The sequence below is a fragment of the Zea mays genome, chromosome 9 (assembly GCF_902167145.1).
Source record: "Zea mays cultivar B73 chromosome 9, Zm-B73-REFERENCE-NAM-5.0, whole genome shotgun sequence".
Lineage (NCBI taxonomy): Eukaryota > Viridiplantae > Streptophyta > Magnoliopsida > Poales > Poaceae > Zea > Zea mays.
The window spans coordinates 62,375,285-62,399,483 of record NC_050104.1 but is presented as its reverse complement, the minus strand read 5'-3'; positions in this window follow the sequence as shown (position 1 = coordinate 62,399,483).

The window sequence follows — 24,199 nt, the reverse complement described above, 5'->3', positions numbered from 1 at the left end:
TACCGACCCCCTCCCCTTACAACTCCTAGAGCTCTACCCCTCATGCTTACCTTAGGGAGACGGGATGCTTTGCTCGCCTACTGGAAGACATGCTCTAAAGGTGTTCCCTCTGCTACCATTTTTAGTTCTTGCTTGTTTCAATCAGGCATATTAGGTTTTGTACTAATCTGCTAGGGTTTTGCTTCACCTACGAGGCAATTTCCTTCTTCTCTGTTTTGGTTGGGGTTGGGTGGGGTTAAGTTTGGTTAAACAATTCCCCTTTTGGATTAGAGGGGACATAGGATAATGAACTAATTTGCCAACTCAAGCCCCTACTGTACACATGATTTAATCTTGGGTTACAGCACATGTACATGTACCTTTTAGATCGCTTGCAAAAAGTTGTTTAACTATCCTATAGACATGTGTAGTTCTTTGCTTATTTGTTACAATGTAAAGCTTGTGTCCACGGTAAAGTATTGTGCTTGCTTCTTACTTCCTTGCATTTTGGTATATATCAGAGAGCTGATTTCCGTGGGTGAAGTTATGGAGGAGATTAGGTTGGGGCCAAAAGGCGGTCTCCTGTACTGTGCATGAAGTCTCCTGTTATTTTTTGCAGTATCTTTGTTTGCTCTATAGGCTACCAAATCTAAGAAATTGATTAGTTCTGAACTAATGCACTTCGACCAGTGCATTTTTACACTTATTGCTTACTAATGGGTTCAAGCTGCAAAGCCTGACTGTTAGGAACTGAAAGTGGATTTGCTTTACCTTTTTGCATTTGTTTGTTCTGCGAGACTGATATTTTGAGTTCCAACTTTTATCGCACACTATTTTAAAGGACACCGTTCATTACTTTGACCATTAGAATAAAATCCTTATAAAACGTGTCCATGCAATCACTGGTTGTAAACTGATGGGGCAAAATGTCGTAGGATGGATTGGCTCAAGAACTAATATAGCTTACTTATGACAATGTAGTAATTCATGAAGTTATTGTTCCTTATGTTCATGGAGTTTGTTCTGCTAGGTTTTTATGCTTTCAATTTCTATTTCCTTAACAAAACCTCAGGCACCTTAAAGATAGCTTGGATGATTGGTTTCATGAATAGCTAGAGAACTTCTTGGATGATGATTATCTTGTGTTTGATTGCCCTAATATATTCTCAAATCATCTTTTCATGCATTAGTTGTTTCTTAATAGTTGCACAATTTCATCTCACTCATATTCTTGCCACTTACATGTATGTGACAAAACAAACAATCCGTCTTTTTATTGCTTATGGCGTTGTGCATTATACATGTCCACCAATTATATACAAATACCATTTGTGGGTTACCTCTGGTGTGTTTAGGTATTCCTCAGATTCCTGACATTTTTTTCTGTCTTTAAATGTCGTATCACTATTACAAAATTGATTTTTGTTGTCTAAAATACCACAACTACTTTTCTAGGTGCGAGCTGCAATCAAAATTAAGGCATTAGTCATCATTTGCTTCACCTCTTCTGGACAGGCTACAAGGTATATACTACACAAATGAATATTGTTTGTACATACATATGCTATGCAATTTGCTAGTGATAGGATAAACCAAACCGCACTGTACTGATCACATGGGACGACACATGCTAAAATCAATATAACAGTAACTTGCTCGGACCAATAATGCCTAACCACTAGAAATGTTGTAATTCTGTCACTTCTTTAAACATTTTTACATTGTAATCTTACATGTTAATCTAGAACTCTGTTTATTGCATAGGTTGCTCTGACATAACGAGGAAGTCCCTCTTCGTGGTCGGAGAAATTGGGGGCAATGACTACAACCTACCTCTTCACTAGAGTGCCATTTGAAAAGGTCCGCTCATTCACACCAAGTGTCATTGCCAAACTTTCTTCGACAATCATCATGAGCATCTATGTCATTTTATATGTTGTTGCAGGGGAGCTGACATAGTACATAGATAATAATGTAACTAATTGGAGTTTGCAGGAATTGATTAGGCTAGGAGCCAAGACTCTAGTAGTTCCTGGGAACCTCCCAATTGGGTGTGTGATATTCAAGAATATTATGAGCTAGAGACAGGTTGCCTCAGGTGGATGAACGCATTTTTAGAGTACCACAACAAGCTTCTCTTGGAGGAGTTGGACAAGAGGATATTAGAGGTTACAAGAAGTTGGAGTGCTTTTGTGAAGGCTTTTGCAAATCGCTTGAAGCGTTAGTACTTTTGTGAATAATTTTGTAAAGTGTTTGCAAATATGAACAAAACATAATAACATGTGTAGGTTTTGTGAATGATTTTGTTGTGGTGTTTGTGACTGATCTAGTTCTGGTGCTAGCTTTTGTGAATGATATAATTGTGCTGTTTTTGTGAATGATCTAATAATATTGTGGTGCTTATGTTTATGTGATGTGGATCTATCATTGTGCAATACTAATTAACTTTGTATATCAATGTGATTATGTGTATAAAAATTGGTGATTTGTGATGCTTTTGTATATATAATAGTTGTTGAATGCTAATTAATGGTATATTATTAATAATAATTACTATAACTAGGGCAACTTTCTGTTGGTTGCTAAATGTATAGTATAACGGCTCACGGATAGTCGCTAAATCTATAATACAACAACCCATAGTTGGTCGCTAAATATGCAATATTAGCGACAAACAGTTGGTCACTAAAAAGATGTCGGTCACTAAAGCCTTTAGCAGCAGCTCTTACAGCGACCATCCTTATGGGTCGCTAAAGGTCTTTAGCGACCAACCGTATGTCACTAAAGGCGCTTTTAGCAACCAACCGTAGGTCACTGTAAGTAAATTGTCATATAGTGGTCCTCCATCATCGCCTTAGAAGTCACAATACAAACATGGTATACAAGACTGCCTCGTTCTCCATAGATTCATGCCAAGCCATTCGAGATAGGTTCTTTCTTAACTTCTAGGGTTGCAGGCATGTTATTGATGACCTTACAAAGCTATAACTTTGCAAGCAACAAGAAAAAGAGAGCCTTAGTGAATTTTACAACAGATTCTTACTTTTGATGCCATAGCTCCCAACTACCAATGACCACATCGTAATCCACTATACCATTAATAGGCTCCGAGCAAGGCATCTACATAGGCATTGTACATGAGATCTGCCTAGGCCGCTCTAGGAGCTATACCAACAATTTGATTAATGTTCATGTTTTCGGTAAATAAAATAATAAAGTTTATATATAGTTTTCTTAATAAGCCATAGCCCATATATTGCTTGATCAAAAGTAAATGATAATTAGTTAATTGTCTCTCCTTATAAAATGATTTAGTTTTATATTCAAGTCTTATATATGTATATACATGTATAATACTTATCCATGTTAATAATGCATTAGGGTGCTTGAGAGCACCTAGAGGGGGGGGGGGTGAATAGGTGATCCTGTAAAACTTAAAACTTAACACCACAAACTTGATTAAGAGTTAGAAAACTGAAATCAAGTGAGTAGAGAGGAGAGCTCTTGTGAATCACAATAGACACAATAAAGACAATCACAAGAGACACGAGGATTTATCCCGTGGTTCGGCCAAGTACAAAACTTGCCTACTCCACGTTGTGGCGTCCCAACGGACGAGAGTTGCACTCAACTCCTCTCAAGTGATCCATTGATCAACTTGAATACCACAGTGTTCTTCTTTACTTTACTCTTTTCCCGTTTGCGAGGAATCTCCACAACTTGGAGTCTCTCGCCCTTACAATAAGAATCTCAATGAAGCACTAGAGTAAGAGAGGGAAGCAACACACTCAAAACCACAGCAAATACGCACACACAAGATCAAGACTTGAGCTCAAGACAATATCTCGAGGTTCTCAGTAGAACGAAGCTCAAATCGCTAAGAATGTCGAACAAGTGCGCAAGAATGAAGTGTGAGTGATCAACAATGCTCAAAGATTGCTTTGTGTGCTCCTCCATGCGCCTAGGGGTCCCTTTTATAGCCCCAAGGCAGCTAGGAGCCGTTGAGAGCATTTCAAGAAGGCAATTCTTGCCTTTTGTCGCCTGGCGCACTGGACAGTCCGGTGCGGATCTCTTTCCTTATTTGGCGAAGCCGACCGTTGCAGGCTAGGAGCCGTTGGCGCACCTGACACTGTCCGGTGCCCCTTCTGACCGTTGGCACTTGCCACGCGTCGCGCGCGGATTCCGCGGCCGACCGTTGGCCCGACTCACCGGATAGTCCGGTGCACCACCGGACAGTCCGGTGATTTATAGCCGTACGCCGTTAATTTCTTCTCGAGAGCAGCCAGTTGACAGACTCCGGCCTGGCGCAGTCCGGTGCACCCAGACCGAGCTGTCTTTGGCTGAACAAAGCCATCTCTTTTCCAACTTGATTTCTCCTGTTTCCAGCACTTAGACACAATACATTAGTCTCCAAAACAATGTACTAAGTCTTAGAAACATACTTTTTCACTTGATTTGCACTTTGTCCATCACTTTGCCTAGATCAACATAAGTCCACTTGTGTTGGCACTCAATCACCAAAATACTTAGAAATGGCCCAAGGGCACATTTCCCTTTCAATCTCCCCCTTTTTGGTGATTTATGCCAACACAATAAAAAGCAACTAAAGGAAGTGCAACTTCAATACAAATGAGAACTCAAAATTGTTTTCATTCAAATTTGGCATATATGGATCATTCTTTGCCACCACTTGGTTTTGTTTTTGCAAATCAAACTCAATTCCCTATCTCTAAGTCAAACACGCTTGTTGAGGCATAAAGAGAGTTGTCAAAGACAAATTGATTCAAAGATTTCAAAAACTCCCTCTATTTCCCATAATCAAATACTCTCCCCACAAGAGACCAACTTTTGACAATAAGAGACAAACAAGAGTATTTTGACAAACAAAAAACTCTAACTCTACTTTTTCAAAATTCTCAAGTGGTAGCTGATCCATTTCTTGCTTTGGCCTTATTTTCTCCCCCTTTGGCATCAAGCACCAAAACGGGATCAATTTTGGCCCTTTAACCCCATTGCCTCACCAAAATTTTCAACTAAGAGTAAAAAGGCAATAAGAGTACATAGATGAACTTGGAGTGAGTTACTCTCTCATCGGAGTGCAGTGGAAGTCTTGCATGGTCCAAGTCCACCTTTTCCCTTTCAAACCTCCTTTGAGACTAAATTAAGCGAACTCAAGCACACAGTTTGTCTCAAAGGGTCAAGTTGTAGCACATCTCCCCCTAAATATGTGCATCACTTGCAAATGGACTTGTGAGGTCCGGGGAGTACTTGTACAACTTGAGCACCATAAATAAACAACAAAATGTATTAAGGAACATGATCAAGGCATAAGACATATGTATGCTATAAATAATCCAGGTTCCGCGAATCTAAGACATTTAGCTCACTACGCAGCTTGCAAAAGGTCGACTCATCTAGAGGCTTGGTAAAGATATCGGCTAGCTGGTTCTCGGTGCTAACATGAAACACTTCGATATCTCCCTTTTGCTGGTGGTCTCTCAAAAAGTGATGCCGGATGTCAATGTGCTTTGTGCGGCTGTGTTCAACAGGATTATCCGCCATGCGGATAGCACTCTCATTATCACATAGGAGTGGGACTTAGCTCAGATTGTAGCCAAAGTCCCGGAGGGTTTGCCTCATCCAAAGTAGTTGCGCGCAACACTGTCCTGCGGCAACATACTCGGCCTCAGCGGTGGATAGGGCAACAAAAGTTTGTTTCTTAGAGCTCCACGACACCAGGGACCTTCCTAAGAATTGGCACGTCCCCGATGTACTCTTCCTATCGACCTTACATCCAGCATAGTCGGAGTCTAAATATCCAATCAAGTCAAATGTAGACCCCTTTGGATACCAGATCCCGAAGCAAGGCGTAGCAACTAAATATCTAAGAATTCGCTTCACGGCCACTAAGTGACACTCCCTTGGATCGGATTGAAATCTAGCGCACATGAATAAACTAAGCATAATATTCGATCTACTAGCACATAAATAAAGTAAAGACCCTATCATAGTCCGGTATGCCTTTTGATCAACGGACTTACCTCCTTTGTTGAGGTCGGTGTGTCCGTCGGTTCCCATTGGAGTCTTTGCGGGCTTGGCGTCCTTCATCCCAAACCGCTTGATCAAGTCTTGCGTGACTTCGTTTGAGAGATGAAGGTCCCATCCTTGAGTTGCTTCACTTGAAATCCAAGGAAATAGCTTAACTCGCCCATCATTGACATCTCAAACTTTTGAGTCATCACCCTGACACGTGGTCGGGGTACCGTTCATCCTCGAAGCTAGGGGGTTGCTCCACGTACACCTCCTCCTTGATTGACCCGTTGAGGAAAGCGCTCTTCACATCCATTTGGAACAACCTGAAAGAATGGTGAGTAGCATAGGCTAACAATATTCGAATTGACTCTAGCCTAGCCACAGGAGCAAAAGTCTCCTCAAAGTCCAAACCTGCGACTTGGGCATAACCTTTTGCCACAAGTCGTGCCTTGTTCCTTGTCACCACCCCATGCCCGTCTTGTTTGTTGCGGAACACCCACTTGGTTCCCGCAACATTTTGCTTGGAACGAGGCACCAGTGTCCAAACTTCATTTCTCTTGAAGTTGTTGAGCTCCTCTTGCATGGCCAACACCCAGTCCGGATCTAGCAAGGCCTCTTCTACCCTGAAAGGCTCAATAGAAGAGAAAAAAGAGTAATGCTCACAAAAATTAACTAATCTAGATCGAGTAGTTACTCCCTTGCTAATATCACCCAAAATTTGGTCGACGGGATGATTCCTTTGAATCGTCGCTCGAACTTGAGTTTGAGGTGTCGGTTGTGCTTCTTCCTCCATTATATGATCATCTTGGGCTCCCCTTGATCACACGCCTCCTCTTGATGAACCTGTTCATCTTCTTGAGTTGAGGGATGCACCATTGTTGAGGAAGAAGGTTGATCTTGCTCCTTTTGTTCCTGTGGTCGTACATCACCAATCGCCATGGTCCGTATTGCGGCCATCGGAACATCTTCTTCATCTACATCATCAAGATCAACAACTTGTTCTCTTGGAGAGCCATTAGTCTCATCAAATACAACGTCGCTAGAGACTTCAACCAAACCTGATGATTTGTTGAAGACCGTATACGCCTTTGTATTTGAGTCATAACCTAACAAAAACCCTTCTACAACTTTGGGAGCAAACTTAGAATTTCTACCCTTCTTCACTAGAATATAACATTTGCTCCCAAATACACGAAAGTATGATACATTGGGTTTGTTACCGGTTAGTAGCTCATATGAAGTCTTCTTGAGGAGGCGATGAAGATAGACCCGGTTTATGGCGTGGCAAGCCGTGCTCACGACTTCCGTCCAAAATCGTTCGGGCGTCTTGAATTCACCAAGCATCGTCCTTGCCATGTCTAGTAGCATCCTGTTCTTTCTCTCTATACCACACCATTTTGTTGTGGTGTGTAGGGAGCGGAGAACTCGTGCTTGATTCCTTCCTTCTCAAGATACTCCTCCACTTGAAGGTTCTAGAACTCGGACCCATTGTCGTTTCTTATCTTCTTCACCTTGAGCTCAAACTCATTTTGAGCTCTCCTTAGGAAGCGCTTGAGGGTCCCTTGTGTTTCAGATTTATCCTGCAAAAAGAATACCCAAGTGAAGCGGGAAAAATCATCAACTATAACAAGACCATACTTACTTCCTCCTATACTTAGATAGGCGACGGGTCCGAAGAGGTCCATATGAAGTAACTCTAGGGGTCTTGATGTGGTCATCACATTTTTGGCATGATGAGAGTTTCCCACCTGTTTACCTGCTTGACACGCTGCACAAGGTCTATCTTTTTCGAAAGTTACATTAGTTAGACCTATCACGTGTTCTCCCTTTAGAAGCTTGTGAAGGATCTTCATCCCCACATGTGCTAAACGACGATGCCACAACCAGCCCATGCTAGTCTTAGCAATTAAGCATGCATCTAGACTGGCCTCCTCTTTTGCAAAATCAACTAAATAAAGTTTGCCGTCTAGTACACCCTTAAAAGCTAATGAACCGTCACTTCTTCTAAAGACAGATACATCTACATTTGTGAATAAACAGTTATATCCCATATTACACAGTTGACTCACAGTCAACAAGTTATATCCAAGCGACTCAACCAAGAACACATTCGAAATAGAGTGCTCGGATGAAATAGCAATTTTTCCTAACCCTTTCACCTTGCCTTGGTTCCCATCATCGAATATGATTGAATCTTGGGATCCTTGTTCTTGACGTAGGAAGAGAACATCCTCTTTTCCCCCGTCATGTGGTTTGTGCATCCGCTGTCGATAATCCAGCTTGAGCCCCCGGTTGCATAAACCTGCAAGGCAAATTTAGGCTTGGGTCTTAGGTACCCAACTCATGTTGGGTCCTACAAGGTTAGTTACAATAGTCTTAGGGACCCAAATGCAAGTCTTGTCTCCCTTACATTTGGCCCCTAATTTCCTAGCAATTACCTTCTTATCCTTTCTACAAATAGCAAAGGAAGCATTGCAAGCATAATAAATTGTAGAAGGTTCATTCATTACTTTCCTAGGAACATGAACAATATTTCTTCTAGGCATAGCATTTTTCCTAGCCAAATTTCTATGATGCATAGAAGAACTAGAAGCAAACATTGCATTTGAATCATAAGCATGTGAAACAACATCATTGCAACTCCTATCATGATGAACATTCCTAGAATATCTCCTATCATGGTATAAGAAAGCATGGTTCTTTTGAATACTATTTGCCATAGGGGCCTTCCCTTTCTCCTTGATGGAGATGGAAGCCTTATGGCTTGTTAAGTTCTTGACTTCTCTCTTGAAGCCAAGACCATCCTTAATTGAGGGGTGTCTACCAACCGTGTAGCCATCCCTTGCAAATTTTAGTTTATCAAAATCATTTTTGCTAGTCTTAAGTTGGGCATTAAGACTAGTCACTTCATCATTTAATTTAGAAATTGAAACTAGGTGTTCACTACAAGCATCAATATTAAAATCTTTACACCTATTGCAAATTGCAACATGTTCTACACAAGATGTTGATTTATTGGCTATTTCTAACTTAGCATTCAAATCATCATTTATGCTCTTTAAGCTAGAAATAGAGTCATGGCATGTAGACAATTCACAAGAGAGCATTTCATTTCTTTTAATTTCTAACGCAAGGGAGTTTTGTGCCTCTACAAACTTATCATGCTCATCATATAAGAGATCCTCTTGCTTTTCTAACAATCTATTCTTATCATTCAAAGCATCAATCAATTCATTTATTTTATCAATCTTAGTTCTATCTAGGCCTTTGAATAAACTAGCATAGTCTATTTCATCATCATCACTAGACTCATCCTCACTAGAAGAAGCATAAGTGGATTTTCGAGAGTTTACCTTCTTCTCCTTTGCCATGAGGCAGGTGTGATGCTCATTGGGGAAGAGGGACGCTTTGTTGAAGGCGGTGGCGGCAAGTCCTTCGTTGTCGGAGTCGGACGACGAACAATCCGAGTCCCACTCCTTTCCAAGGTGTGCCTCGCCCTTAGCTTTCTTGTAAGCCTTCATCTTTTCCCTCTTGTTCCCTTGTTCCTGGTCACTATCATTATCGGGACAATTAGCGATAAAATGACCAATCTTACCACATTTGAAGCATGAGCGCTTCCCCTTTGTCTTGGTCTTGTTGGGATGCTCCTTGCGACCCCTTAGCGCCGTCTTGAAGCGCTTGATGATGAGGGCCATCTCTTCCTCATTGAGTCCCGCCGCCTCAACTTGTGCCACCTTGCTAGGTAGCGCCTCCTTGCTCCTCGTTGCCTTGAGAGCAACGGTTTGAGGCTCGTGGATTGGACCATTCAAAGCATCAGCAACGTATCTAGCCTCCTTGATCATCATCCGCCCGCTCACGAACTTTCCAAGTATCTCCTCGGGCGTCATCTTGGTGTACCTAGGATTTTCACGAATATTGTTCACAAGATGTGGATCAAGGACAGTAAAAGACCTTAGCATTAGGCGGACAACGTCGTGGTCCGTCCATCGCGTGCTTCCATAGCTCCTTATTTTGTTGACGAGGGTCTTGAGCCGATTGTACGTTTGGGTTGGCTCCGCGCCCCTGATCATTGCGAATCTCCCAAGTTCGCCCTCCAATAACTCCATCTTGGTGAGCATGGTGACGCCATTTCCCTCATGAGAGATCTTGAGGGTGTCCCAAATCTTCTTGGCGTTATCCAAGCCGCTCACCTTATGGTATTCATCCCTGCACAACGATGCTAGAAGAACAGTAGTAGCTTGTGCATTTTTGTGAATTTGCTCATTGATAAATGTGGGACTATCAGTACTATCAAATTGCATTCCACTCTCTACTATCTCCCATATGCTTGGATGGAGAGAGAACAAGTGACTACGCATTTTGTGACTCCAAAATCCGTAGTCCTCTCCATCAAAGTGAGGAGGTTTACCAAGTAGAATGGAGAGTAAATGAGCATTTGTATTTTGCGGAATTCTAGAATAATCAAAAGAAAAGTTTGAATTGACCGTTTTCTTTTTCTCGTAGTTGTCGTCGTCCTTTTGGGAAGAAGAGGACTCGTCGCTGTCGTCGCATTAGACGATCTCCTTGATGCGCCTTGTTTTCTTCTTCTTCCCGTCTTTTCTTTTGTGGCTTGAGCCCGAGTCAGTAGGCTTGTCATCTTTTGGATCATTGACGAAGGACTCCTTCTCCTTATCATTGACCACCATCCCCTTGCCCCTAGGATCCATCTCTTCGGGCGATTAGTCCCTTTCTTGAAGAGAACGACTCTGATACCAATTGAGAGCACCTAGAGGGGGGGTGAATAGGTGATCCTGTAAAACTTAAAACTTAACACCACAAACTTGATTAAGAGTTAGAAAAATGAAATCAAATGAGTAGAGAGGAGAGCTCTTGTGAATCACAATAGACACAATAAAGACAAGCACAAGAGACACGAGGATTTATCCCGTGGTTCGGCCAAGTACAAAACTTGCCTACTCCACGTTGTGGCGTCCCAACGGACGAGAGTTGCACTCAACTCCCCTCAAGTGATCCAATTATCAACTTGAATACCACGGTGTTCTTCTTTACTTTACTCTTTTCCCGTTTGCGAGGAATCTCCACAACTTGGAGTCTCTCGCCCTTACAATAAGAATCTCAATGAAGCACTAGAGTAAGAGAGGGAAGCAACACACTGAAAACCACAGCAAATACGCACACACAAGATCAAGACTTGAGCTCAAGACAATATCTCGAGGTTCTCACTAGAACGAAGCTCAAATCACTAAGAATGTCGAACAAGTGAGCAAGAATGAAGTGTGAGTGATCAACAATGCTCAAAGGTTGCTTTGTGTGCTCCTCCATGCGCCTAGGGGTCCCTTTTATAGCCCCAAGGCAGCTAGGAGCCGTTGAGAGCATTTCAAGAAGGCAATTCTTGCCTTCTGTCGCCTGGCGCACTGGACAGTCCGGTGCACCACCGGACACTGTCCGGTGCGGATCTCTTTCCTTATTTGGCGAAGCCGACCGTTGCAGGCTAGGAGCCGTTGGCGCACCGGACATTGTCCGGTGCACACTGGACAGTCCGGTGCCCCTTCTAACCATTGGCTCTTGCTACGCGTCGCGCGCGGATTCCGCGGCCGATCGTTGGCCCGGCTTACTGTTGGCTCACCGGACAGTCCGGTGCACCACCGGACAGTCCGGTGATTTATAGCCGTACGCCGTTAATTTCTTCCCGAGAGCAGCCAGTTGACAGACTCCGGCCTGGTGCACCGGACACTGTCCGGTGCACCACCGGACAGTCCGGTGCACCCAGACCGAGCTGTCTTTGGCTGAACAAAGCCATCTCTTTTCCAACTTGATTTCTCCTGTTTCCAGCACTTATACACAATACATTAGTCTCCAAAACAATGTACTAAGTCTTAGAAACATACTTTTTCACTTGATTTGCACTTTGTCCATCACTTTGCCTAGATTAACATAAGTCCACTTGTGTTGGCACTCAATCACCAAAATACTTAGAAATAGCCCAAGGGCACATTTCCCTTTCAGTGCTCTACAATTGTTAAAATTAACATAGTAGTGTGTATCATATTTAGAATGGTAATTTCATCTTGTAGAAATATGAAGTTTATAATTTTGATTCCTAATAAAAAGAAAAGATGATCATTTGTTCTTATCGTTGCATTTAAATATTGTTTAGACCATAATTTAGCTTTTCAATGAGGCATAATAATGTTATAATGTGTTTTATAATCATTTAGCCCATATCCTTAGTTATTTTATGTGACTTTTCTAAAAAAAGATTTAAATGGTTCACCAAACATTCATAAATTTATAGTTAAATTATTTTCACACATATGGCTTGTTTTATAAAATAGAACCAAACCTTTTCAAAAGGAGTATCTTTTGTTATAACCATTGCTTGTGATGTTTTTGGAAAGTAAATCCTATTTTCTTTATGCTTGCTTTTAACTTTGTTTATGGTGAATGTTGTATGTTATTGAGTGGTGTTTGTTTCGTCCTGTTTGTTTGTGTGATGTTTAGAGATTGATCCAGTAGTTGAGAATCAATATCTATTATATGGACGAATCTCAAGTTTTCATTAAGCAAGGCAAGTGGTCTTCTCCCCCTGCATATTCTGTTTGAACCTAATCAACACATAACAACTAAGTTTACATTCATGATACACATAATTTGATGGGTTACCTATTCAAATACACCTAACCTTTCCAACCTTATTCCTTGATCAAACTTGGGTATTATACTTTACTTTAGTAGCTATGTTATTGCTACAATTTTAACTTTATGATGGTACTCCTGCTGATAATATTAATGTTCCAAATGGTAAGTTTACATTATTGATGTTAATCCGATGATTAAATAAGATCATATGATTTAATGGAACATGGAGTGACCACCCAGGAAAATAGTGCTACCATGAGGGTGGTATGGGATGCCCTTGGCTAAATAAATAGGGAAGCCTTATGTTGGGTGCTATTCTTGGTCGACCAGAACAGGGCATCTGCCATGCGCTTATATTTCCAACTTAAGTAGATTGGATACGGGTATAGTTCCCAAGCTTTACCCTGTAGACTGGACTATAAGTTTGGGTTACATCAGATGACTCTATGCAGTGATAATTTCCAACATCTACATAATGAGGACTCTAGGGAAAAGCCTCGTAGTGAGACCCTAGCCACTCATCTCGGAAGTGAATTTGGGACTTGCAAACCCGGGATAGAAGGGAATCGTGACTCATGGGTAAAGTTGTGCCACCTCTACAGAGTGTAAAACTAATATATTAGTCGTGCTCACGGTTAAGAGCAGCCTGGACCCTCACATGATAATTGAACTTGAAGATGGAAATAAATCATGATCGGTTTTGTTTAAGCGGTATGCTTAAGTGGTTCTCTCAATTGGATTGAGCCTATGCTGGTGATTATTTATGTTGATGATATATATGCTGAAGATTTATTGCTTATGCTTAATATGGGTTTAGTATATACCTATACTTAGTAATCAGGCGTTGATAATAAAATGTTGACCAACTAAAATGCTAACTGCATTAAAACTTTAGCCTTACCTTGTTAACCTTGCATTTTCACCCACTTGCAGAGCCCCCACCATAAATGAGCTCACACATGCTTAATTTTGATCAGAAGATTGCAGATGAAGATTATGATGGTGAATTCGTTGGATGCTAGTCTAGTGATTCCCCCCGTCATCTTCCTATGGAAGGATGCCCATGTTTCGCTGTACTTTGATGAATGAAGGTTAAGACATTATGTTTGTTCAAAGTGTAATATGTTAATATAATCTTTATTTACGCTTTCATGCATTGTTCCTTTGATATATTACACTTGTGACATCAAATATGTGTGAAAATAAATCCTGGCACACATATGCTATGCATTCGGTTTTGTCCTTAAAACTGGGTGTGACACCTTCGAGGTGGACCTGTCCTCGTCTGCCTTTGATAGTTAAGTCTCCTTATGTAGAGAGGGCCACTTCGATACTTGAGCATGATAAAGTTTTCTAGTTGTTAAGAGTGATCAAGGTCTAGGTTGGTCCTCATCCCAGTAACCCTTTTGTTGTTCTATGTTGGCTATGATTTGATACCATTGATTTGGCCTAATTGGTGCTCTTGTTGCAGTTGTTTATTTCAGCCCCATAGCCTATTTTTGGACTTCGATAGAGCGTGCATACTTCATTGTATCATTTTTAACATTGTTAGGCATAATATATCATCATTTATAAGAACTTGAATATAAGGCTAAATCAAGTTTTATGGGAAATGTAATTATACATATATCTACCTTTTATTTTTAAGAAACATATAGTCTACAATTTCTTTTAAATTTATTTTTAAGGAGGGTTTACTTAAATAACTATGTTAAACATTATTAAATTATCAAAACATGATATATATTGAAAACATCAACTTTATATTTCTTTTATGTTCCGCATTTACAAAACTACACATAATTAATCATAACAAACAAAATCCAAATTAATTTACAAAAACATGTAAATCGTTGAAACTAAAAATTCAAACTAATCAGGGTACTAATACATAGCTATCAAAATACTATTTAATTTATTTGGATATTGAATACACATAAATCAATTATAGCAAAAAATATTCAAATTTATTTGCAAAAACATGTAAATTATTGCAAACACGGATTTCAAAAGTATCACGAATTTATGAAGTTAACAAATTAATATTTAATTTATTTAGTCTCATATGCGTATTTAAAAATGAGAAAAATTGTAGCAGGGGTTAGCTCAAAATTAACCATAGACGATAGGGGGTAGCGTGTAAAAAATGGACCTTTTTTCTACCTCACGTCGAGAAATAACAGGGGTTTGCCGTCGTGGCTTTGGTCATAGGTATATTGGCGAGTGAGGTTGAACCGAGGGAGGAGAGGATGACGACGTAGAGGCTAGGGGCGTCTGGGAGTGCTTTGACGAATGACGGTGGACGACACAACAAATGACGATGAGGTACAACGACGACAACATGGTACTATGGACAACGACGGCGTGCGACGCATAGCGAGCAGCGAGCGCGACGCGGAGCAGGGCAGAGACGCGGGAATCTGGCATGATGATGTGAGCAGAGCAGCGGCTGCAGTGGCCGGCGACGAGGACAACAGCTTCAGAAGCTACATGGGAACGACAGCAAGCGAAGGCGTGGTGCAACACATCAATGACAAGCAGCAGCACGACGTCGAGGCGAGTACAGACACGAGTCGGTGAGTAGGGGAGGAGGAGAACGAGTGTGGGGCGGTCTTTTATAGCTGAAGAGGGGGACATGGGCCGGCGTAGGGTGGACAGGGAGGCCGAGAAGGCTATTAATGATGACACAAAGTGGAGAGGGCTGTCACAAAACCTTCCAAGGTATTAGGCCCACCTACAGATGTCCTTGTCCTAAGGACCTCAGATAGTCATGCAAGTGCGCTCAATGGCTCGACAGGTCCGGTTATCTGTATCTCCATCACATCGCCCAAGAGCGCTTATTCCATAACGCAGACATTACATACCATTAGAGTAAGCGAAAAAGATTACAATAACATAATTTACATTCATAAGTATAATATAGAAAGAGTTAATTATTACATAACGGGTACTGAGTGCTTAAACTTATTATTACATCATAGGAAGGTAAAACACCTTCCCCAGGTAGGTCTTAGTTTTCTTCCTCCTACTTGGGAACCACATTGGAACAGAAACAATAGAACTCAGTAGTTTCATCACCTATAACAACATGGGTTTGAAAACCCTAAGTACGAAGTGTACTTTCGCAAGTCTTACCTGTCAAAGGAAAAAGACTCTCTAGGATATGCTGGCTTTTGGGAATCAAGGTAAAGCTTATCAAGATTCAAAGACTCTTTTTGTAGAAAAGCTAACTATGAGTGGATCCTTAAGAATTCATTTTACTTATCAGGTTAAGTAGTTACCTGCATCTAGATTTCTTTCTATTCTAGATCAAGCACTTGGCCTATACTAGCCATCTTTTTATCACCCCTTCAGTTCACTTGTTGCTACGTGTAGGTCAGTGACCAAGTCTTCATGTCCGAGATGTAACGGCGATCCAAATCGATTAATACCGAACTAGGGATCTCCAACCACACGACATATGTAGAACTTAACCCTTGCATATGTCAACTCGCACCAAGGTTTCTCAAGACCAGAATGGGTTCACGCCAACCGAGAGCACAAATACACCACCGTCTAGCCTCTTGCCACAGAGGGTACACGCCACTCTCGCCATCTCTCCACTCCTTGCATATGTCAACTCGCACCAAGGTTTCTCAAGACCAGAATGGGTTCACGCCAACCGAGAGCACAGATACACCACCGTCCAGCCTCTTGCCACAGAGGGTACACGCTACTCTCGCCATCTCTCCACTCCCATTGCGTGGTAGCCTTTCTGGTATTGGTCCGACCGAGGCAAAGCTTACCCATGATGAGGCGTGTGTGTAACACCCCGTCCAATCCCTGGATCGATAGTACTTACTCCTGGCAGCTCGCTAGGATCATATATTGTCCACACAGACCAACACGGGTCTTTTGTGCACACTTTGTCCTCACTCATGCGCACTCGAGAAAACTTCCCGGTCAGTCACCCATCCCAAATTGCTCCAAGCTAAGCACACTTAACTTGGACGTTCTTTCGAAACAGGCTTCCGAAAAAGAAGATGCACCTTGTTGGTATGGATACTCTATTAATTCTATTAATCCTTGAGCTAGGATAGCACCATCCCATGGGCCAGGATATCACAATTCACCCCCCTTAGAAGACCGACGTCCTTTTCGGTCAACCCCAATCCAGGAACCTCCCCTCTTAGCCAAGTCTGTGTGACTAGTGTTGTCATATGACATGCCATGTGACCATTTTGGGCCCACATGCGCCATGCGCCATATACCTAAACCCCCTAGCCCACACACACCCATGAAACCTCGAGGGTCGGCTCTGATACCACTTGTAACACCCTATCCAATCCCTGGATCGACGATACTTACTCCTTGCAGCTCTCTAGAATCATATATCGTCCCCACAGACCAACACGAGTCTTTTGTGCGCACTTTGTCCTCACTCACGCGCACCCGAGAAAACTTCCCGGTCGGTCACTCATCCCAAATTGCTCCAATCCAAGCACGCTTAACTTGGAGGTTATTTTGAGATAGGCTTCCGAAAAAGAATATACACCTTGTTGGTATGGACACTCTATTAATTCTATTAAGCCTTGGGCCAAGATATCACCATCCTAGGGGCCAGGATATCATAATGTGGCCAGTTAAAACATCCTCGATCATCAATCCTACATCAGCTTGGTCCTTAACCGATTCAGACGGAGACAATAGACCGAGACTTTATCCTCGTGCAAGTCACCCGCCCGGTCTCGTCTTTATCATTTAAAACCCAAAGTTTGGTACCTAGCAGAGGTACTTCTTTTTAGATGTTGAACCCATCACGGCCGTGATGGATCCACCATCATTAGTGTGAAGCATCACCTTTTTCAAAACAAAACCTTTTGTTTTCTATAGCAAGACTAATCATTAGAAAACTTGTTTAAATAAAATAGGTAACAAGGACTGGTAACCAACTTTTCCAAGGAAGGAAATGCATCAACTGTTTATCACACAATTCCTATCACCTAATGCATCATATAAATGTGATAAAGGTTTAAAACAACAAGAGAAAGGGATAATGCACCTGGGCTTGCCTTGTGTTGCAGGAGTTTCTGTTTCCACACCGTAGATGTCGAAGTAAAAGTTGTTCTCTACTGGAGGATTCTCAATCGGAGACAACTTCTTCCTCTACTACGGATTCTTCCTCGTGTTCTATACATGATAATACATGTACATGAATGCTCATGTTATGTCATGAATATGCAATCATACAATAGAAATATAGTAAGTTACATCTTGAATACAACTTTCCTTTACGGTACGAATCAATCACTAAGATTGCCTAGTTAGGTGTTCCTTTGAGATTTGTATTAAATAATTAATACCATGAAGCTATTTATTGGGGTTTCTAGACAAACAGTGTCCAAACTATTTCAAACTTCCCTCAGGGGCTCTAATCAACATATTAAGCCTACCCAAAAAGTTTTATTATTTTTGGAATTACTAAAATGTTTCTAAAATTCTAAAAGACTTTATTTAAGCACCTTTAAATGCTACATAATTTCAGGTTTGAACTAAAAATCTTGGAATTATTTTTATTAAATACTAATTGATTTTAGAAATCTAATAAAATTGGTCTCATAATTTTTCCATTTTCTACTATTTTCTACAGATTTCCTAAACTCACCGTGAAAAGAAAAGAATAAAACATGAATAGTAACAGTCCCAATTCAGCCCGACAGGTCCACGGACAGGCGGAACGCGCCCGCGTCCGTGCCCGCGCGAAACCTTTTGCGCTGAACCCCATGGGTATTTGAATAACCAAAGATCAATCCAAGGCACTGTTTTCTGAGTCACTGACACTTACAAAGAAACCATCCCTTTCTTCTTCACATGATAGGTTCCCGACCATAGACGACGGCGCAATCGCTCCTGCGAACCTGCGCAGGCCACTATACCCTATAATCCATGCTCAAATTCGTTCTTACACCTAATTCAACCCTTGGCGCTACTGTAAGGATAAAAAATCGGGCATGAACTCTATTCTAGAGCTCGATTCATGAACACCCGCGGAACCAAAATCTTCACGAGCTCGTTCCTAGTGACATAGTGGGGTTTAGCGTTCAAATGGGAAGTACGATGAGCTTCAGTCACTCACCAGGGATCAAGGACGACGACCAGGAAGACGAGCGAAAGTACAGAGCGATGGGTCGACGAGGAGAGTGTCCGCGACAGTGTTCCGGGGATCCGGCTACGGTAGAGTTCAACCGGGCAGGCCAATGAGCATCACCACATGTAATGGAACCCAAAACACCGACAAACTCGACCGCAGTTACCTCAGAGAGCTCTGGCTACGGCGAGATGTCTCGCGGCGGCGCTAGCGACCGATTTTGGGGAAATCTGGAATTCACGAGCTATGGTTGATGATTGGGAGTGAGGGGTGGTGCGCTTGGTGCATAACAAGAAGGCAGAGCAAGGAGAGGCATCAATTTATAGGGATCAATCACCGGTGCCACGAATTTGAGCGAGGATGAGCTTACGGCGGTGAGTGGATGAGTCACCAGAGCTTATTCATTGTGGCGCTCTGGAAACCCAATGACCAAGGGGTATACTTCGATAGCCGCCACAACTACTGCAAAGTAATGAATGGACTACCGCGTGGCACAACCGGGAGAATCGATGGATCAACGACGACTATCCTACAGCCACGACACCAGGCAAGTGGTGCTACAACAAGCTTGCTTCAGGGCCCAAGTTCACCCCTCGACGATTTTTCACCCTCCCCGCCAATATTTTTACGCTCCAGCGCACACACATCTCAACCATCACGCAGATCACGACGCACGATCGTCGGCGGCGAAGTGCTCTGAATCCCTGATCTTTTTCACTCACTGTACCATGCCACGACCGATTCAGGGTGCCTGACTGTAACATCCCAATTTTGATTTCTGAAGTTAGAACCCTAAACTCCTAACCCCCCTTTGATTATCTCCTAAGACCCCATGAAGCATTTTATCCGTTATATGCATACACCATGACTCCTTGTAGCATTTCACATAGAGTATTTTATTTTTGGCACCTAGGAGATTAGGAGAATTATTGTTTAAATTAAAAAGGGATCAAGAAAAAAGAAAAAGAGAAATAGAAAAAGAAATAGAAAAAGAAAAAGGAAATTCCCCCCTCGGTTGGGCCGAATCTGGCCCAACTCTCTCGCCCTCCCGCACGCCGCGCTTCCCTCGCACAGCCCAAGTGGCCCACCTCCCGTGCCCGCCCGCACTCGCGCCACACTCCCCTCCCCCTCGCTCTCAGCCCGGCCCCACCCTGTCAGCCGCGCCCGCCCTTTCCCCCTCGCGTTCTCCCTCTCTCTAGCAAGCGGGCCCGCTCGTCAGCTCTCTCTCTCTCTCGTCCGTGATCGGCTATCGACGCGATCACCGCCGGCCACCGCTCCGCCGCATCCCCTCGCCATTACTCGCCCACCAGCCGAATTGGCACCTTGCGCCTGCCCCGAGCCATCCCGTCACCACCGTCTGCCCGAGCCATCCCGTCGCCACCACTGTGCGCCATCATCGCCGCCGTGGCAAGAATCGCTGGTGCTCGCCACCTCTCCTCCCCCTCCCCGGCCGCCTATAAAAGGGACCGCTCGAGCTCCAGCTTTCTTCACACCAGCTTCGGCCACCTCTCTTCCCCTTCCCTGAGCTCAATCGAGCCAGCGCGCCACCCTCTTCCTCCGCTTCGGTGAGCCCTCCCTCCCTTCTCTGGTAGCCTAGAGTTCAATTGGTTTGGCTCGCGAATTTCACCACTTCATCACGAACACGACGCACCTTTTCCCTTCACCTATTACACCCGTAGGACTTGCCGGCGGCCTCTCCGCCACGGGCGCCCGCCACCTCACCGCAGACCGACCGTTCTAAGCCCCCATCGGCTGAATTGACCCCTCCACCATGATCCCCTACCCCCACCCGTGCTTCGCCACCTACCTAACCACCCGAAACCGGATCACCGGCGGAGAACCGTCGTCGAGCTCCTATGACCGGTTTTCCTCTCGGCCGAACCCGCCCGTCACCCCCCTAACACCGTTCACCCCCCTCGCTGGCACGTGGGCCCGTGCCCACGGTGCCATCCCCGCGCTGCTCCCGCTGGCGGGCCAAGCTGGGCCGCCTGCCTGCATGGCCGCGCGCGCCCCTGGCTGGCCCGAATTCCCACCGGACCTAGTTAGCTAGGAAAATCCTTTTCCTTTTCTTTTCCCATTTTCTTTTCCCATTTTCACATATATGTTTATATATTGATATTTTATGCACCAAAAATAGTCCAAATATTTTATATGGCACAAAATAATAATATTTAAAACTTGGCACACTTCACTAAGCCACCATGGTTGATGTAATGTTCATTGCATGTTTTTGCTAGGCGGGGAGGAATCTGATCCTCCAAAAATTGTAGCTCCGGAAGAAGGGAAGGAGCCCGACCTCTCGGAAATAGACCTTTCGTGCCAAGAGAACTTTGACGAAGGCAAATCCATTCTTCCCTTAATGCATGAATTACCTATCCTTTCTACCACTGCCTAAGCCGGGAATAAGGGTTGGGTCCTTTGCATTGTGAGTAGAGAGATAGCCCACATTAAAGAGCATCTTTTGAGTACAAAAATGTGGGTTGAGGAAATGGGTGGTGTTTCTAAAAAGGGATGATGTTTTCAAAATGTGTATGATGAAGGGTATTCACCCTTATCAACTTTTGAGTGGGATAATCAGGGACTCCCTGGTTTAGGGGAGGGCCTCAGGTGTTGGCTCAGCCAGGTTAGGTGTGAGCAGAAGGATTGTCCCCTCATATAAGGACCGGTTTGTCATCCTTCACTACCTGTACTCATGACAAGTACAACCACTCGAGACTGTATGGGCAGTCACTCAATCTGAATTTGTACGGTCCAAACCCTAGGGTTATGATGGCTGGCGAGCACCGGGAGGATAAGGAGGGGGAATGCTTTGTCCGGTTTGGGCATGGCATTGGCCTGACTCCTTCTGGTATAACCGTTAAGGTGAGGACGTGCAAGTAAGGAAAGAGAGTCGGATTCGGGTCTCATTGGCCATGAGACCGCAGAGCCGGACTAGTGGGTAAAGTGTACCCCTCTGCGCAGAGTTTTTAACCTATTCGAATAGTCCGTGTCCACTGGTATGGACGAGTCTAGTGTGGTATGACAATTAGGGTTTTGATCTCCGTAAACAGGGAAGTGCGTGTGGGTGTTTTTGGAAATGAAAACAATGCCACGGGAGCGTGAAGCTCAATGGTTGTTGAGTGTGAAAATGTGCTACTTCTCTCTTTGGGGTAAACCATCAAAGTATTGCCTTTCTCTGAAAAAGAAGAGTGACTTCAACTCCACCATATCAAGCATGTACCGTATAGGTCCCTCTCTCTCTTTAAGGGTAGGATGGGCTTGCGGAATATCTAGTGTATTCACTCAGATTTATTTATGTTTTCCAGCAGCTGAGGACTTCTTTTTGCTATGTTCGACTAGAAGGGGGCTGTGTCTGCACGCAGTCTGCCTATGGCTTGGGCTAGAGGATCTTCCACTGTGCTTTGTTCCAGGCTCGCTAGAGCTTGTACTTTGGTATTGTAATAACTTTTATTCAAAACTCTGTACTATCTGAAGTAAGGAATGTGGTTACTAGCCTTCTAGGACTAGTAATTGTATCACATTTGAGTCCCAAAGGATCGGGACGCTTCAAGTGGTATCAGAGCCATAGGACTGACCCTAGATCGCAGCCCCGACCTTAAAAGTTTTCCTTAAAAAGAAAAGACCCCTTAACCTCTAAAAGAATCTTCTCTCTTTCCCCCGATATTAACAAACCCTTCTTCTTTTGCTACCAGATGGAAGGCTCCTTTGTCATTAGGACATCCTACTGCTCGGAGGTGGAAGGATTCCCTCACCTTCTACGGAGTTGCGCGCTTCACATGGGGATACGCAAGAAGCCGAAGTACGTCTGGAAAGAATACCACGAGAACGGAATTGAGAAATGCTCTATGGCAGTCTACGTGGGAGAAAGCTGAAACTACCCAAATCACCCTCCCTTCCAAGTCACCGCCACTGGACTCTGCTTCCCAGACACTTGCCAGAATGCTGCCCAAAGAGCCCTTCGCCAGCTATGCCAAAACTACAGCAGGGAGGTCTCTTAGACACCCCTTCGCTACTTTCAACCCAGCAACAAAAATACTCCTACCTAGAGGAAAAGACTTCAGGTCTTGTCAGGGAGAGATCCTAATGAAGATGACCCTACCATAGTCTACATGGCCGGATATCTCCATACCCTTGACAACCACTATGACGACCTTTTCTCCCACTATACCCACCTAAATTCCCGGGTGGAAAGCCTAGAGCAACAAATCAAGGAATTGAAGGAAGAAAAGGCGTTCCTCCAAGAAAGTCTCGAGATGGCGGAAGGCGAAGAAGCCAACACTCATGAGGCATACCAGACTTTGAAGATGGACTATGCTAAGAAGTTAAAGAAGCTTGCCCCCACCAAGAAGATCCGGAAGCGGACCAAGAGCCAAGGATGCCAGACTGACCGAAAAGAGGAAGCCCCGCCAACACTGCCTCCCTCAGGGACAGAAAACTTTTCAGATGTTGAGGTGGTGTCCCTGGCTAGCCTTGACGACCTTCTCAGGGAGATGAATGAAATAACATGTTTGAAAAAAATATGGCATATGCATATTAGTAATCCTTTCTCCCCTCTAGCAGATGGCTTCGGACAAAACCACGCCTCCTGCCTCAGGGATTGGAGCAAGGTCTCCCCTAGGTGCTGAAGGAGAAGTCGGTGGAGAAGGCAGTGAGACCCACCTCCCCGCAGCTCCGGAGCTACCATTAGACTTAGCTCAAGTTCTGGCCAACCAAACCTAACTCATTTATGTCCTCACCAGAAGCCTCGAGAACCAGCGCCCAAATGGAGGAAGGCCCCAGGACAGAATGAGAGAATTTCTAAGGCTCAAGCTTCCCACTTTTGCTGGATCCAGCAACCCGCTTGACACTGATGACTAGCTGCGCACAATAAAAAGGAAGTTAGAAGCCATCGGATGCCCTGAGAACCAACGTGTTCATCTTGCTGCTCATCAACTCTCCGGAATGGCCCTATCCTGGTGGGATACCTTCAGCGCTGTCGTCAGGGATGCTACCTGGGCAGAATTTGAAGCCGCCTTCCGAGAGCATCATGTGCTCTTAGGCATCGTCCAGCTCAAGGAAGAAGAATTTCGGGAATTAACTCAAGCAGGGAGATCTGTCAGTGAATACGTCCATAAGTTCATAGAATTGGCTCGCTATGCACCTGATGATGTCAGCACAGAAACCAAGAAGATGGCCCGTTTCTTGAAGGGGCTGAGACCAGAACTCAAGACTATCCTCGCCAGTCAAGATTTTCTCGGCTTCTCGCACCTCTCAAACAAGGCCATACAAGTGGAAAGGGTTAGAGAAGAAGAAAAGGGTCACCTCAAGAGGAAGTTCCAAGTCATCCGAGCTCAGCAGCAGGACAAGCACTAGAGAGTTCGATCTTTTGGGTTTCCTCCCAAAGGACCAAGATTCAACAAGCCAGCAGGGTCCGCTCCGTCA